Source organism: Copadichromis virginalis, linkage group LG15 (genome assembly GCF_057382275.1).
Source record: "Copadichromis virginalis isolate Kocher_CV1m ecotype Utaka linkage group LG15, C_Virginalis_male_GT1.1, whole genome shotgun sequence".
Taxonomy (NCBI): Eukaryota; Metazoa; Chordata; class Actinopteri; order Cichliformes; family Cichlidae; genus Copadichromis; species Copadichromis virginalis.
The window spans coordinates 29043285-29061650 of record NC_140632.1 but is presented as its reverse complement, the minus strand read 5'-3'; the positions used below and the strand labels follow the sequence as shown (position 1 = coordinate 29061650).

General features: G+C 41.4%; 1 non-coding gene across 1 annotated transcript; it reads right to left on the bottom strand.

Moving 5' to 3' along the window:
* Nucleotides 1-17956: 17956 nt before the first annotated feature.
* trnal-cag (transfer RNA leucine (anticodon CAG)) lies at nucleotides 17957-18039 on the bottom strand. The gene has a single exon. It is a non-coding gene; the product is annotated as a tRNA-Leu (tRNA).
* Between the last annotated feature and the right edge of the window lie 327 nt (nucleotides 18040-18366).

The following is an 18366-nucleotide window of genomic DNA, read 5'->3' as shown; positions in this document are numbered from 1 at the left end:
TGAATTAATCCCTTCTTCTGAAATATAAGAACCTCTCCTGGTTTTAATGGCACTTTGGATTTCCTTACTTTCTGTTCCACTCCCAACCCCAAATAGATGCTGACAAGCTGACACAGTAACATGGAAGAGGGAAAGAAGTTGGAAAGGACTACTACAAATAAAGCTAATGCCTAACAATGAAAAATGTAAAATAAGAACAATAATAATAATAAAGATAAAAAATGAAGTAACAAGTTTTTAGTTTATTCCAAATGATCATCCAGATGTCTGTGACAAACACCATAATGGAAGGCCTTTGTCATCACATGCTTAAACTCCTCATATGCTGAACAGGCAGTCAGACATGCTGTAACTGTGGGGTAGAAAACTGCATGAACACCATACGGCAGGGGTCTTAGGCTGTGTCCCAATTCAGGGTCTGCACGCTTGAAGTACGTGCCCTACCCGTACTACGTACAGTGCGTACTATAAGTACGAGAAGTGCGGAAGTGAGAGGCTTGTGAAATGGGATGGTCTAGCCTTCGTCGTGCTGTTCAGGTTGCCTAGCAACCATGATACTAACCGCTGGAAACGTTACATACACCTTTGTTTGACAGAAATGAAGGAGAAAAAATGTTTTGTTGGTCATTCATTTTTGTCATGACATCACTTTGATTAGTTGAGTATCTGAGGCTGAGACCACAGGACTGTAAAACATGATTGTTGGGCTTCATTTCTGTACTAAACAGTCATTTTAATATTAGTTAGTAAATAACAATTAGCTAATGTTGGTCATGAGACTAAGATCATCTCACTGTGGTAATGTAAATAAAATATGGACAATATTATAGTATTGTCAGATTATGATATATATATATAGATATATATATAGATATAGATATAGATATAGATATAGATATAGATATATATATTACAGCAGTGAGCGTGAACTCTGGGTCAAAGATTCAAGTTGCAGTTATTCATATTTCCTATCACCTTAAATCTTCACTCAAAAGTGTATATACAGATGTATTATACATAAGAGACAAGTATTGTTCGTTTAATATGTTGGCATTATTACATTTAGCTCAATGCTTACATACATGTGTAAAAAGCAAATGTACGAGCTGTGAAAACTGTTTCTGATAAAATGAAGAGTAGACTGATATATGAAATATTCCTTTATTGGGTGAGAAAATCAGACCATGTCATAACTGCTTTAAGTCATACAGAATAGATATCAGAGCCTTAAACAGGCTGGCTTCTGCTAAATGGGTCAAACTGGGCAGAAAGTATACAAACACATAACATCCTTATAAAGTATGATGTAACACTATAGATCAACTTACCTCAGAATATATAAAGCATATAAACAATTACAGCAATATGATGTAACAAACACAGCAGTGCTACTAATCCAAAATACTCAAAGCTTCATAGAACTGAAACAAACATTTATTTTTAGGTCCATTCTGCTTCTGATACATACTTTAGGTTTCTGGACATTAAACTTGTTGCTGCCTTTCATAGTGTGTAACTTGAAGGCCCTGAGTACTTTCTCCCACACTGAAAACACTGGAATGATAAAATGATTTAAACATTACCTAATAAGACTGATTCAGGACAGACAACAGTCCTAGCAGTCCTTCACAAACAGGGAACAGTCTGTCTATTCTCTCCATCTGTCAGCTGCTGCTGGCTCTTCCTCCTCCTCTTCCTCACACACTGCTGAGTTTGTCCTGGTGGATCATCAGGGGTGCAAAGCCTCACAGATGATGTGCAGCAGTGGGTCCCTCAGTCTGTCCTCACTCTGGACACTTGCAGTTGTCACACATGGAAATCAAATGTGTGATAAGCTGCAGGATTCAAACACAAGAGTTTGCTTGCACTGACTCAGCTTTCACTGAAACATGAATGGTAACCAACCAACTCAGAGGCTGCCAGAGTGGTTTTGATGCCCCAAATCATCATTGTCTCTTCATTAACAGAAATAAGAATAGCTCATACTTTTATTCAACAATCAGAGAGAAAGAAAAAGAGAGAGAGTGCAGACAGACAGGTGACAGTCTCAGGTGTATACACTGCTACAAAACAGCACAAGAGAAGGAGGATTTTGTGTTTGTGTTATTACGAAACAAGAAGAGTTCCCAGTTGGTACAGTGGACACTTGTGTGACTCCTCTGATTAAAGCATCTTTCTTTCAGCTTAACGAGTGAACCATCAGCTCGTTCAAACACACGTTAAAGTCCGTTTGGCTCGACACCACCAAATAGAGGCAGCAATATAATATAGCTAACATTAACAGTGCAGTGAATCCTGCTTGTGCTGTGATATTCAGGACTGCAAACCGAGCAGCATCACTGACTTTCAGCTTGTTGTGTTTGTGGATATATGACTGACTTTAATTATCCATGAAATCACATTCTCTGTAAGATTAAGGTCAACTATATATATATTTTGAAGTAGAGGCTTTAAAACCAAGTTAACGCTGAAAATACCAACATCACTAATGTCACACAACTTTGCCGACATGTGGCCAACAGTAATGTTTTAATGTTCTTCATTATTAAACATTCACACATAAATAAGTGACATCATATTCAGTACTTACTTTTGACAGTTCACTCTTTGGCCGCTCCCTTCTGCCGTATTTTGCTGCAAAATTATCCACACCCACCGCCGCGCTATGAATTGTGGGATATATGGGACCACGAAGCGTGCACCGGACCACGCTTGATATTTGGGGAAATCGACGGCGCATTTGGAGTACACTTCGAATTGGGACAGCCGTCGTCGCGTGGCGGTGATCTAATTGGATTGGATTGGATTCATGTTACTGCAGCTCATGAGTGAATGAACATGGTGCAATAAAAGAATTTTTAGAAGTACATGTTTCCAAATACATACATATACTTAAATTTACTTGAGTGGGGTTAGGGGTTGCCACCTCAGCATGCAGTCAAGTTCTATACTCTTGCTAATGACCTACTAATTGTGTGTTGCACCAGGGACACATGGAAAAGTTGCATGACACCGGCCCTTGAGGACTAGATTTTGAGACCCCTGTCATACGGAATATAACAGGTGTGGTTGAACTGCATGAAGACTCTGAAGTTTCTCTTCTCTTCTGGCAGGACAGGAATGCGGCCTTGTCCTGTGAGCCACCGTAAGAATGTACTTAGAGTAGAACTGGACTGTCTCAGGCTCTTCACATTTTCAAAGACAAAGCAGTCATTTAGATAAAATATTAGATATTGTTTATCTGTAAATGCACAAAGAGAATTTAGAAATGTAATTATTGTCAAGAGTGAACAAGCACTGATAGTGGTATATATATATATATATATATATATATATATATATATATATATATATATATATATAAAAACACCCAGCACGCCCCTGCGGGCGGTTTATCCTTCAAGCTCGGGTCCTCTACCAGAGGCCTGGGAGCTTGAGGGTCCTGCGCAGTATCTTAGCTGTTCCCAGGACTGCGCTCTTCTGGACAGAGATCTCCGATGTTGTTCCTGGGATCTGCTGGAGCCACTCGCCTAGCTTGGGAGTCACCGCACCTAGTGCTCCGATTACCACGGGGACCACCGTTACCTTCACCCTCCACATCCTCTCGAGCTCTTCTCTGAGCCCTTGGTATTTCTCCAGCTTCTCGTGTTCCTTCTTCCTGATATTGCTGTCATTTGGAACCGCTACATCGATCACTACGGCCGTCTGCTTCTGTTTGTCTACCACCACTATGTCCGGTTGGTTAGCCACCACCATTTTGTCCGTCTGTATCTGGAAGTCCCACAGGATCTTAGCTCGGTCATTCTCCACCACCCTTGGGGGCATCTCCCATTTTGACCTCGGGACTTCCAGGTTATACTCGGCACAGATGTTCCTGTACACTATGCCGGCCACTTGGTTATGGCGTTCCATGTATGCCTTGCCTGCTAGCATCTTGCACCCTGCTGTTATGTGCTGGATTGTCTCTGGGGCATCTTTACACAGCCTGCACCTGGGGTCTTGCCTGGTGTGATAGACCCCAGCCTCTATGGATCTTGTGCTCAGAGCTTGTTCTTGTGCTGCCATGATTAGTGCCTCTGTGCTGTCTTTCAGTCCAGCTTTGTCCAGCCACTGGTAGGATTTCTGGATATCAGCCACCTCCTCTATCTGCCGGTGGTACATACCGTGCAGGGGCCTGTCCTTCCATGATGGTTCCTCGTCTCCCTCCTCTTTCTTGGGTTTCTGCTGCCTGAGGTATTCACTGAGCACTCGGTCAGTTGGGGCCATCTTCCTAATGTATTCTTGGATGTTCGTTGTCTCATCCTGGACTGTGGTGCTGACACTCACCAGTCCCCGGCCCCCTTCCTTCCGCTTAGCGTACAGCCTCAGGGTGCTGGATTTGGGGTGAAACCCTCCATGCATGGTAAGGAGCTTTCTTGTCTTTATGTCAGTGGCTTCTATCTCCTCCTTTGGCCAGCCTATTACCCCAGCAGGGTACCTGATCACGGGCAGGGCGTACATGTTGATGGCCCGGATCTTGTTCTTACCATTCAGCTGACTCCTCAGGACTTGCCTGACCCTCTGCAGGTACTTGGTGGTTGCAGCTTTTCTAGCGGCCTCTTCATGGTTCCCATTCGCCTGTGGGATCCCCAAGTACTTGTAACTGTCCTCTATGTCTGCAATGTTGCCTTCTGGTAGTTCAATCCCCTCAGTTCTGACTACCTTCCCTCTCTTTGTTACCATCCGACTACACTTCTCCAGTCCGAACGACATTCCAATGTCATTGCTGTATAGCCTGGTAGTGTGGATCAGTGAATCGATGTCTCGTTCACTCTTGGCATACAGCTTGATGTCATCCATGTACAGGAGGTGGCTGACAACTGCTCCGTTCTGTAGTCGGTATCCGTAGCCAGTCTTGTTAATGATCTCACTGAGGGGGTTCAGGCCTATGCAGAACAGCAGTGGGGACAGAGCATCTCCTTGGTAGATCCCGCACTTGATGGTGACTTGTGCTATGGGCTTGGAGTTGGCCTCTAGTGTTGTACGCCACATCCCCATTGAGTTCCTGATGAAGGCTCTTAGGGTCCCATTGATCTTGTACAATTCTAGGCATTCCAGTATCCAGCTGTGGGGCATTGAGTCATAGGCCTTCTTGTAATCAATCCAGGCAGTGCACAGGTTGGTCAGTCTGGTCTTGCAGTCTCGGCTGATTGTTCTGTCTACCAGTAGCTGGTGTTTTGCGCCTCTGGTATTCTTGCCAATTCCTTTCTGTGCCCCGCTCATGTATTGACCCATGTGCCTGTTCATCTTAGCCGATATGATGCCTGACAGGAGCTTCCATGTAGTACTGAGGCAGGTTATTGGTCGGTAGTTGGAGGGGACCGGTCCCTTCTTGGGGTCCTTGGGGATCAGGACCGTCCGGCCTTCAGTCAGCCATTCCGGGTGTCTCTCGTTAACTAGCAGCTGGTTCATTTGTGCTGCCAGACGCTCGTGGAGTGCAGTCAGCTTCTTCAGCCAGTAGGCGTGAACCATGTCGGGCCCTGGTGCTGTCCAACTCTTCATACTGGAGACCCTTTCTTGGATATCTGCCACTGTGATGGTTACTGGACCCTGTTCAGGGAGGTCGCTGTGGTCTGCCCTCAGATCCTCTAGCCACTGAGCATTGCCGTTATGGGTTGCATCCTTCTCCCGTATGCTCTTCCAGTATTGCTCCGTCTCCAGCCTTGGTGGTGCTGTTCTCTTATTGTTCCCTTGCCACTGAGAGTACACCTTTGCTGGTTCTGTGGAGAACAGCTGGTTTATTCTCCTGCCTTCTATCTCTCTGGTGTACCTCCTCAAGCGGCTGGCCAAGGCTGTGAGTCTTTGCTTGGCAGTTTCCAAGGCCTCAGGTATGGACAGCTTGCTGTATTTCTTAGGCACCTTATTTGTCGCACCTTTCTGCAACTCCGTTAGTTGGCTAACCTCCCTCCATGCTACTTTGATCTTGCCCTCTAGCCTCCTTCTCCATGGAGGGTACTGCCCCTTGTCGCTGTTCAACTTGTAGCCAAGCATCTCACTGATCACTGTTGCCGTATTGTAGATCAGCTTGTTAGTGTCGGTAATCGTGGTTGTAGGTATTGCCCGTAGTGCTGCATTAACATCATCTAGCAGACCTTCTGAGGGAACTTCACGTAATCTTGGTAACCGGCTACGCGGGATCCAGGTTTCAAGCTTGGCCATGATCCTATTTTTCAGGTCAGTTCCTCTCGCACTCAACGATCCTTCTCCTCCGCAAACAGTCAGACTCCAAACTCCGCCATGGCCAAGACCAAAGAGCTTTCGAAGGACACCAGGAAAAGTATTGTAGACCTGCACCAGACTGGGAAGAGTGAATCTACAATAGGCAAGCAGCTTGGTGTGAAAAAATCAACTGTGGGAGCAATCATCAGAAAATGGAAGACATACAAGACCACTGATAATCTCCCTCGATCTGGGGCTCCACGCAAGATCTCATCCCGTGGGGTCAAAATGATCATGAGAACGGTGAGCAAAGATCCCAGAACCACACGGGGGTGACCTGGTGAATGACCTGCAGAGAGCTGGGACCAAAGTAACAAAGGTCACCATCAGTAACACACTACAACGGCAGGGAATCAAATCCCGCAGTGCCAGACGTGTTCCGCTGCTGAAGCCAGTGCATGTCCAGGCCCGTCTGAAGTTTGCCAGAGAGCACATGGATGATACAGCAGAGGATTGGGAGAATGTCATGTGGTCAGATGAAACCAAAGTAGAACTTTTTGGTATAAACTCAACTCGTCGTGTTTGGAGGAAGAAGAATACTGAGTTGCATCCCAAGAACACCATACCTACTGTTAAGCATGGGGGTGGAAACATCATGCTATGGGGCTGTTTTTCTGCCAAGGGGACAGGACGACTGATCCGTGTTAAGGACAGAATGAATGGGGCCATGTATCGTGAGATTTTGAGCCAAAAACTCCTTCCATCAGTGAGAACTTTGAAGATGAAACGAGGCTGGGTCTTCCAACATGACAATGATCCAAAACACACCGCCCGGGCAACAAAGGAGTAAGAAGCATTTGAAAGTCCTGGAGTGGCCTAGCCAGTCTCCAGACCTCAACCCCATAGAAAATCTGTGGCGGGAGTTGAAAGTCCGTGTTGCTCGGCGACAGCCCCAAAACATCACTGCTCTCGAGAAGATCTGCATGGAGGAATGGGCCAAAATACCAGCTACTTTGTGTGCAAACCTGGTAAAGACCTATAGTAAACGTTTGACCTCTGTTATTGCCAACAAAGGTTATGTTACAAAGTATTGAGTTGTATTTTTGTTATTGACCAAATACTTATTTTCCACCCTGATTTACGAATAAATTCTTTACAAATCCTACCATGTGGATTCATGGATTTTTTTTTTCACATTCTGTCTCTCACAGTTGAAGTGTACCTCTGGTGCAAATTACTGACCTCTGTCATCATTTTAGGTGGGGGAACTTGCACAATCGGTGGCTGACTAAATACTTTTTTGCCCCACTGTGTATATATATATATATATATATATATATATATATATATATATACAGTAATAAAAAACAATGACTTTGTCATTTTCTTCACTATCTATAATGTCATTTTTGCAGTGTAGAATCTAATGGTGGTGGTGCGTGTATGCGCTCAGGTCAGCTGTCTGCGGCCCGGGACAGTGTAACACCGTCACAGTACATATAAGTTAGAAAACAAATGTTGTGCAAATAAAGCTTTATTGCATGCAACTGATTTTTTATTTGTTTCAGTACACACTTTATAAAATATGAAGAAAAGATTTAGTTACGATTTGGATTCCTACATTGCACCCATGCAAATCTTTTATTTACCAGCCTTCTTTATTTGCAGCTGCACAGGCCAGATCAACAAGGCACCCACCTATCATTGCTAAATAGCATCCATAGGAAAGAGATGTGTGTCTCACAAGAAGACCTTGTCTTATTGTTGAACCATGTGCAGTGATAAATCGAACTGTCAGCTACACTGCCTTGACAGAAAGTATGATTTATTACTTTATTACAGCCTGCCAAAAGTTACTGACATAACACTGTTTTGACACATTAAACTGAATAATACGTAGAAATGTTGAGGTATCAAATGTAACAACACACTGTTCCATTGCCTTAACGTCAGCTTCACTCAATATTTAAAGAACACAGTAAGAATTTGTTGGATTTAGGTAAGATGGATGGTGTCAAGCACAGATAAGAACGGACTAATGTGATCACATTGAGTTTAAATAACAGTGTACCTTCTTAACTACCTTGTGATTACCGGGAGCGGGTCGTTGCTTAAAATGAGTGATTGGGAGGAGTAGGGATGTGATAAAATTGCTGTTGGTGCTGCTAGCTGTCAATGTGTCACCAGCAATTTGACTGTGCGTGACAACCATTCATATCTCTGGTAATTGATTATGGCACCGTAGCTTGAAAAATATCTAAAAATGTCTCCTTTTGTGGTTGGTGGCTGTTTAGATATTTCCAACCGGATGCACATTTGAGAACGTGTGATGCTGACATAGAGTCTGAATGCCAGGCTGACACAGAGCTCATTTTTGTTTTTTTGTTTATTTTTTTATTCTTCCTTTAATATAATTGTCATCTGCTTTTAGGATCTGTATTTTTATCTGTACCATGAATCTAGCAGCACACTGGCTTTATACAGTTATCTTTTCTGTGACATGATTATGATAAAAAATGATGACTAAAAAGAAGTACTTATTGGTTGCTTTGTATTTGGTAGTGATTAATTTATGTCTCGTTGTATCGATGTTGATCCCTTTTTCCATTCATTTTGAAAACCCAAAATAAAAACAAAACAAAGAAAACTGTACACACTGAAGCAACTCTTTTTGCTTCTGTTTTTAAACCTGTTCTTCTGGTCTCTAAATTTTTCTGTAGTTTTTTTGTATCTAAAAGAAGTATTGTTTTCTTTGTTATCTTGAAATTATTGTTGTCTTTGCTGTCATTTTGTTGTTGTTTTGTTCGTTTGTTTGTTTATTGCATAATGCTTTTAAGCTAAGTCAAGGCCACTATATTACCAAAAACATGTTAAATAAATCACATTATAGAGGAGGCATCAGTGATAACAGATATGACACTGATTAAGCCAGAAAGGTAGACCTGTGATGGAGGCGGGTTGTAAAACAGCTTGCAACAAGTGTAAGCAGGCTAAAACAGCTGAAATCATCTTGCTGCTATATCATATAGCATATATTGTGACAGTAGGTAACAGCGTCAACAAATATAGGATTCCAGCTCACAGTGTAAGAGGACACATCTCGTAGGACATCTCACAAGGGTGTTAAGTCTTGGTGTTAATGCTTGATTTAAGCTTGATTTATACTTGCGCGAAATTTATGTCTTAACTTACGTAGTAACTGGAAACTCGTACACCATTTAAGTCATTGTTGTATGTGTTGACCTGACACGTAGATGCACATCAGGTTACGTAGAAGGTTGCGGCGTGGTGCTAAAATGGTTTGGTGTAAGTTACGACGCAGATCTAATGCAGGCAGTGTTGGGGAGTAACGGAATACATGTACCGCCGTTACGTATTTAAAATACAAAATATGAGTAACTGTATTCCGTTACAGTTACGTGTAAAAAGGTGGTATTTAGAATACAGTTACTTTGTTGAAATAAAGGGATTACACGGCGGTACTTTCCTGTTTCATATTGTCGCGGGTCAGGACTGTTTGGGTTTTGTTTGACAGCTACGTTCTGTTGTTCCAGGCGGCAGCGTTACGGTTACCATGGTTACAGGGTGACGCTCTCTCTCTCTCTGCGTGTTTCCTGGGTGAGAGAGGCCTTTTTGTTGTTGTTGTTGTGCTAAGCTAATAGGCAGAATGCTACAGGGGTTTTGTATCACTAATTGCCCAGTACGATTACAGCGTACAATATTATTGTCACTGCTACATTTCTGTGATGCTACCAAAAATTATTTCCACTACTAATTAATTACCATTGAGCTCAAAGGTCCTATCAATAAACGGTTAACGAATGTGTATTTATGAAGACGATTTGTGAGACTGGTAAACTTATGATACGTACGATGGTCTTTACTTTCTACACGGACCATTTCAAGGTCCTGTACCCATCCGTCGGTAAACTGTACCTGGGCTTGTTGCAGTGACCTGAAGTTACTAAACTTCACGAGTGTATGCACTCACTCCAAGAACCGTATGATTATAAATATGAGGGTGGTGAAAGTTGGGCAGCACGCTAACGTATTTTGTCCCTCTGTGTGCTCGTAAGGATCTAACACTTTCACTGGTTTGATTTTTTTCCTCGTATCTTTTCTTTGACTTTTCATTAAGTCTGTCTTTGTACGGACCGACATTGTTCTCCTTCGTTTTGTACATACCTTTTTGGGGGGCAAAGAAAAAGCAAGAATTTATTGGAACCGAAGAATGAACGTTTTGCGGTGCTGCAAATGCTTGCATTTGATGCAGGTACTTGGATTGTTTTGCCACGAGTTACCGGCATGCAATGCGCGAAAGTCACGTGGTCTGTCAATCTCTATAGCTCTAAAGAATGTAGCATCATGGGCAGTGTAGTCCGTGTTGCAGGGAGAATGGACTGCTTATGTTGCGTGTCTGTGAGCGCGAGGAGGGAGAAAAAGGAAAAGTACGAGTTATCATCGAGCAGAAACGGGAGCTGGAAGCATGTAAATATAATAATAACCACTGCAGCCAAGAAGAGTGCCTGACGAGCCCAGCTGTAAGTAAGCTGTTAAGACTCGACTGTACACCGTGTTCCTGTTTTCCTCTGAAACAATAAGTTCCGTTGGAGCAGCCTTTCAACGCCTCTCTCTGTCTCTCGCAAGAAAAGTTGACCCACACAACAAAGTAAAGCTAATTTTCAGCTACGAGCCGACACGGAACCAACGTATTAGCCAGAGCTTTACTACAGTTCGGAGTCGCGGACCTTCAGTAACAGTAATAAATCACACAGCAATAGTACATTCACGTAGTTGTAAAAAGCACGATAATATATTAAGTAATCCAAAGTATTCAGAATACGTTACTGTCATTGAGTAACGTAACGGAATATGTTACAGAATACATTTTGGGGCATGTATTCTGTATTCTGTAATGGAATACATTTTAAAAGTAACCTTCCCAACACTGAACACAGGAGTATAATTCATGTGTTAGCCCAACGATACTGTGTGCTCCATTCTTTCTAATGACCAGCAGAGGGCACCAACTATGACCATGAGCTCTGGGTAGTGACATAAAGAATGACACTGCAGAAACCAGCAGGAATTAGCTTCCCTCAAAGGCTGGCTGGTCTCTCCCTGGTCTCATAGGCTGGTCATTTGGAATGGAGTGCTGAAAGATGTTTTTTACAGACACTGCTGTTGAGGAATAAATCAACAGGAATCCCCTATCTTAATGGTGCACTCCACCCAATCAAAGGTAGATTAAGGTCCAGTCGAAAAGCCATCATCACCTACTCGTCCCTACAGCTGTAGGGAAAGGTGACTTTTTGCTCAGTGACTTTTGCATGAGTCATGAATAGAAGTAAGAGGGAAATATGAATGAGTGAATAGCCTAAAAGCAGTGACTAAAATAGCAAAAAGCTTCAAGTAAGTCCAGCCTGTGATGCATTGCTCTCAAAGTGGTACTAATACGTAAATGTACCTAAATGTAGGAAATGGAACTATGTGGAACTATGGAAATGAATAATTCATTCAACAACAAAAAACAAGTACTGTGTTCCCCTTTAAGCAATAAAAACAACCTTTTCTGATCCTCATACATCAATAAATCATGTTATTACACTCCTTTTTGTGACGTGGCTTATATTGCTAGACAGTTTACACCCTACATGCATTAATTACGGACAAATTGTGGATGGACCTTTCAAAAAACAAGCAAAATAACATTGAATTTAAAGAATACATAAACTTGGACACTTGAGTTTGGTTGCTTTTGGTAACCCTTTTTTTTAATAGTTCATTCATTCATTCATTCTCTTCCGCTTATCCTTATCAGGGGGATGGAGCCTATCCTAGCTACAATAGGGTGAGAGCCAGGGTACAAAACCACTAGGTGATGTCACTGTGGCATCCATCTTTTACATGCGGTCTATGGTTGCTAGTCATAATAAAAAGTTTTGCTGCTCACTTTGAGTTATTTCAACCATCCTAACAAACTTAAAATTTTCTCAGAATTCATTTTAAAGCTTTTAATATGAAATAGGCCACAGGAAATGCAACCTTACGGGGTGGCTGTAGCTCAGGTGGCAGAGCAGGTCATCCACTAATCAGAAGGGCGGTGGTTCGATCCCAGGCTGCCTCCTGGCTGCATACCAAATATCCTTGGGCAAGATACTAACCCCATGTTTGCCTACTGGTGGTGGTCAGAGGGCCCGGTGGCGCCAGTGTCTGGCAGTGCACCCCAGGGCAGCTGTGACTACAATGTAGCTTGCCATCGCCAGTGTGTGAATGGGTGAATGACTGAATGTAGTGTGAAGCACTTTGGGGTCCTTAGGGACTAGAAAATACAGGCCATTTATTTCGATGATCATCAAACATCAGTAAAATATGAGGCAAAGAAGAAATAACTGGGATGAGACTATAAACATGTTAAAGCAAAAATTAGGAACAAACAATAAGAGAATATGACCCTGAAATGACACTGGACATGCCTACAGGTATACTGACCTGCCTGTCAAGTGTTTTGCGGCCAGCCATAGCCTTCACTTGTGTAATGATGGTCTTGGCCACTGTTTTAGATAAGAATTTATTACAATGCATTGCTTAATCCTTAATTACACTGTTTAAACACCAATAAATGTCTTTTAATAGGCGCACTTAAGGGTTATGTCACATATTATTTTTAACGTCAAGCTGCTCTGTTATATCTTAATTGCCCCTTGGGGATAAATAAAGTCTCTCTGATTCTGATTCTGATTTTAAGTGTCACAACATAATTTTCCTTTCCAGTGCATAAATCTGGCTCCAGTTTTTAAAACCCTTCTCCAACAAGGTTTCAAAAACATGCTGCTTCATGTTTCCTACCATCCTTAGAGGCACTGTGTGTGTGTGTGTTTGTGTGTGTGTGTTTGTGTGCTTTAGTGTGTATCTGTCTGTGATTATATTCTCCAAATATAAGACATGGCAAAACCATCCCATCTATAAATTAAAACAATGCATAGCACAATTTTTTTTTCAAGGCTGTATGAATATGATGCATTAAGTTTAAAAAGTCAGATATGGCAAAATATGGTAACGGATGGCTGTTTGAGTGCTCTACACTGTGACATACTAACTATGTAATGTCTAAGTCATTATAGAGCGACCTGATTGCCAAAACTTGGGAAAACAGTTGATGCTATGTGAAGGTGTTGTCAACTCAGTAAGTCAACCCAGTGTTTTCCCAATTTAGAAGCATGTTTAGAATAGAATAGCCTTTATTGTCATTGTACAGAGTACAACGAAATTGGAGTGCCACTCCCTTGGTGCAAGTTTCAATAATAAATATAAATGTAAAATATAAAAAGTACAAAAAAAAAACCAATCGTAAGTACTCAAACAATAGTATGTACAATATATACAGGATAGCAGCATAATATAATGACAGTGACGGTATGGAATAGGTTCAATTGTTTTTGTGCTTATTTACTACGGTGATAGCTCTGGGAAAGAACCTATCCCTGAATCTGTTTGTCCTGGTTTTATGTGACCTGTACCGTCGGCCTGACGGTAATAGTTCAAACAGTTGGTTGCTGGGGTGAGAGTGGTACTTGATGATATTGCCAGCTCTGCTGAGGTACCGAGAGTTTGCAGTGACCTCCAGGCTGGGCAGAGAGCAGCCAGTGATCTTCTGGGCTGTGTTGATGATCCTCTGCAGTACTTTCCTGTCCGCAGCTGAGCACCCTGCATACCATGTTGTTATGCCGTACGTTAGGATGCTCTCTATGGTGGCTCTGTAAAATGTCACCAGCAGCCTCTCCTCCAGGTTGTTCCTCCTGAGCACTCTCAGAAAGTGGAGACGCTGCTGGGCCTTTTTAACCACCGCCGTGGTATTTGCAGTCCAGGGGAGGTCATCAGAGATCTGCATGACCAGAAACCTCATGGAGCATACCCTCTCCACACAGTTCCCGTGAATGTAAAGTGGGGCCGGGTCTGCTCTGCCCTTCCTGAAGTCCAAGATAAGTTCTTTCATTTTCGTGGTGTTCAGTTGGAGGTTGTTAACTGAACACCACTCAGTCAGTCTATTGACCTCATCTCTGTAGTCCGACTCATCCCCCCTTGAGATGAGTCCAACCACTGTGGTGTCATCCGCGAACTTTATTGTTACAGCCAAGTCAGTAGCATGTTTGTGAGAGTAAAAGCACTGTATAGTATATACAGTAATAAAAAACAATGACTTGTCATTTTAGGCAGCACGGTGGCACGGTGGTTAGCACTGTTGCCGCACAGCAAGAAGATCCTGAGTTCAATTCCACCATCAGGCCGGGGTCTTTCTGTGTGGAGTTTGCATGTTCTCCCCGTGTTTGCGTGGGTTCCCTCCGGGTACTCCGGCTTCCTCCCACCGTCGAAAAACATGCAGTTAGTGGGGATAGGTTAATTGGAAAATCCAAATTGCCATTAGGTGTGAATGTGCGAGGGAATGTGAGTGCGAATGGTTGTCTGTCCCTGTGTGTTGGCCCTGTGACAGACTGGCGACCTGTCCAGGGTGTACCCCGCCTCTCGCCTTATGACAGCTGGGATAGGCTCCAGCGCCCCCCGCGACCCCTGAAAAGGATAAGCGGAAGCGAATGGATGGATGGACTTGTCATTTTCTTCACTATCTATAATGTCATTTTTGCATGTTTTCCAAGAACTTCACATGGTGCCCGAGCATTCAAAAATAATTATCTTTAATTAAATGAGTTTATTTTCACTCTTCATATTGAAGGAATGTTTATAGGCAATGTACCAGTCACCATACTGAAAGTCCAGACTGTCAATGAAGAAGTGGTGGAGTCCAAATAACAAATAGTCTGTAGATGGAGATGATGATGTAAGCAAATCTATTCTCCCCAAATTTGCAAGTATATTTAACTCACAACCCTTAGTTAAATAAGGGGTTCAGATAATGGATGGACAGACAAACTTTACTGGTTTCAGGTTTGGTACACATCTGCAAGTCCTATAGAAATTTCACTTTCAACTCATCTGAAATGCTCTGTATTCATAATTTCATTTAACAGTTATGGGCAATACAAGAAAATACAAAATTTTATTAGTCGTCTAGAGCATACAATTATTTCAAAGGAAACACAAATTTCCACGTGGCTGACAACATTCTCTCTATCAGGTCCAGCTTTGTGATGTCTATGTTCACATACAGTATTAGCACTCAATACTATTTCTTCTTTTCCCTTTTTTATTGCATTGTTACATCAAACAGAATAATTCCCCCCAAATATGGCGAGCGATTTTTACCTAGCTTTAAAATGTTGTTGGCCCATTTAAAATTAGTTGGAATGCTGCTTGGCAACATTGTACCAGTGATTGTTGATACAACTCGACTTCCAAATTTTGATCAGGGTTTTGGAATAGTCTTATTATGCGTTAAACATAAGCATAGTACCCTTTAACAGTGCATATGTGCTTACTCACTCATCGTGATGCCCAAGGACCCAATAATAGTAGTGCATTAAGTGTATGCATCAGCACAATGCAGCCAGTACATTGCCAACAACCTTGACACCACCAGAAGCTTTCTGTAAATGCCTTCATCAGCACAAATGCACAGGTTACTCTGAAGCACGGATATTCATGAGGCATGAGTCAACACTGAAGTTGGAGCCCTGACATCATCATTTATGCAACATGGATAAAGTTTTAGTAATGTGGAATGTAGAAATTCAGGTTTGTGATTATTTATTCATTTTCTTTTTCAATAACCTTAACTTTAAACTTGGTTTCTAATGTTTTAAATTATGATTTTAAAATGAAAATGTGATATGAAAATTAGGCTAAAAGTTAAATAATATAATATTGTTTAATACAATTTGAAAAGGTGTGGATATTTTCTGAATTGTGACAGGACCATATCACTATCACCCCTTAGACACAAAGATATTATTTGGTAGTATTACATATTTATTATCATTGATATTTATTTATTTTTTATTAATGAAAGCCTCTCATTTAACAGAAAATGACATTGATTGTCATAAAGTGAAAAATCTGAACCAATATTAACCAAATTTTCTAGAAAAATTTACTTCCACTTTTCTTTAGCTCTGCTATTCACAACAATGTTTATGGCAAAGGGCAATGAAAATGAGTAAGTATTAACTATTTACTGCTCCATTTGCACACAACTCAGTCTCACACACTCTGTACCAGCTGTAGTATCTGTCAAAACAGGGATGCAACAAGACCATATTGCACCATTACAATGAAGTGTTCTATTTACTGTAAGTCATTTAAATAACAAAACAACTGTGAAACCAGTGGAAAAAATAATTAAATCAAATGCCCAAAAGTACAACGATCACCTGGGTACATAGGTGGTTCTGTATAGATTCTTTACAATAAACATAAAACCAAAGAACCAACCAGTCCCCAATGCAGTCATGACGTTTAATCTACTGTTTCCTGTTGCTGGAGACTTATCTTATTCATTTATTTTTTTCAATGCCTCGACATGAATTTCACCTTGTTATTTTGTGTCCTTGAACACAACTTCTATCACTTCTATGGAGGTTTCATGGGAGTGCAGGAGAAAGTCATTTTGGTTTCTGGAATGAAAACGTCATATTTCTCAGTCATTTGTAAGATGTTTTTAGTTTCAGATATGTCACTTGTTTAGGTTTAAGGTATTAAAAACTATTAAAATATTTTAACCCCAAAGTAATTTGGGTTAAAATGCAATTTGTTTATTCAGATTGCCATGGTGACAGTCCCTGCTTTATCTACCAAAAAAAAGGCGCCTGCAACAAAATATATTTCTACTGAAATGCATCACAAATTTGTGTTCAATGACCCACAACAACATAAAAATTAATGTACATGAACATGAAAAACAAAACAACAATTTAATGAAGTGCCGTGAGACTGGGCAATTTTACATTTTACCACTGAAAGTCTAGAACCAGAATTGTATTCCAAATATAAATGATCAATCAAACAAGCAAGCAAGCAATCAATCAAGCAGTTGTAATCAATTACATGTGTGGTCTAATGTTTCAAATCACAAAAATATTAGTGGTGAGCAAATATAATATTCTACAACTCTGTTGACATGCTCTGATAACATCATCAGGGGAACAAAAACCAAAACATCACCATACTTTAATATCTTGAAAAGACATTTGTATCAAGATATTAAAGTACATGGGTTTGTTTTACTAATAAAACACTTCCTCTGAAAAAATGAGTTTACCTTTATAATGACAACTTAATCAACTTATTAATCGCAGTCTTTTGTTAAGAGTTCTTAGGAATACTGTTTAACTTAACATGAAATAATAAAACAACCACCATTAATGTACTGTGGCTCTTACAGAAAAATAGGACATAATCATATTTGAAATGTAGCTTTATTTCACTACATAATATTTCATCTCTCTGTTACATCTTGTTACTGAACTGTATTATAAAGTGCTACCTGATTTTGTTAGCAACCGTATTAAGATCGATGAGTTAAATCAAGAAGAATCGCGAGCTAGTTGTGATTTAATAATAATAATAATAATGGATACTTTATTGATCCCCATGGGGAAATTACTTGTTTTTCTCTGCATTTGACCCATTCACTCAGTGAAGCAGTGGGCAGCCCACTAAGCAGGCGCCCGGGGAGCAGTGTGTAGGGACGGTACCTTGCTCAGGGGTACCTCAGGGTAGCCGTTAAGTGGATTCGAACCGCCGACCTTCCGATCATGGGGCGACCACTTTACCTACTGAGCTATCCCTGCCCCAAAAGGAATGATGTCAGAAGTGGGATTCGAACCCACGCCTCCAGGGAAGACTGCGACCTGAACGCAGCACCTTAGACCGCTCGGCCATCCTGACAACTACATTTAGCTTTCAAAGTCAGCTTAGATTGTAAACTCATAAACTAACAGATTTATGAAATATAGCTACGTTACCAGATCACCCCAGGAGTTTGAGTTTATTAGCCAAACAGATTCACTCAAGACGGTACTTTGCTATATGAAAGAGCTTGTAATTCATCAGTGTAAGCAAGCACACTACCATAAGCTTAACTTGGATAGAAGAAAGACAGTTCATGTATCTATGTGCTGAGAATTGTTTATTGACATTATTGATTAGTGCAGAGGTTCCCAAGGGGGGGGGTGCAAAGCCATTGCAGGGGGGACGCTGTATGAAAAAAAAAGA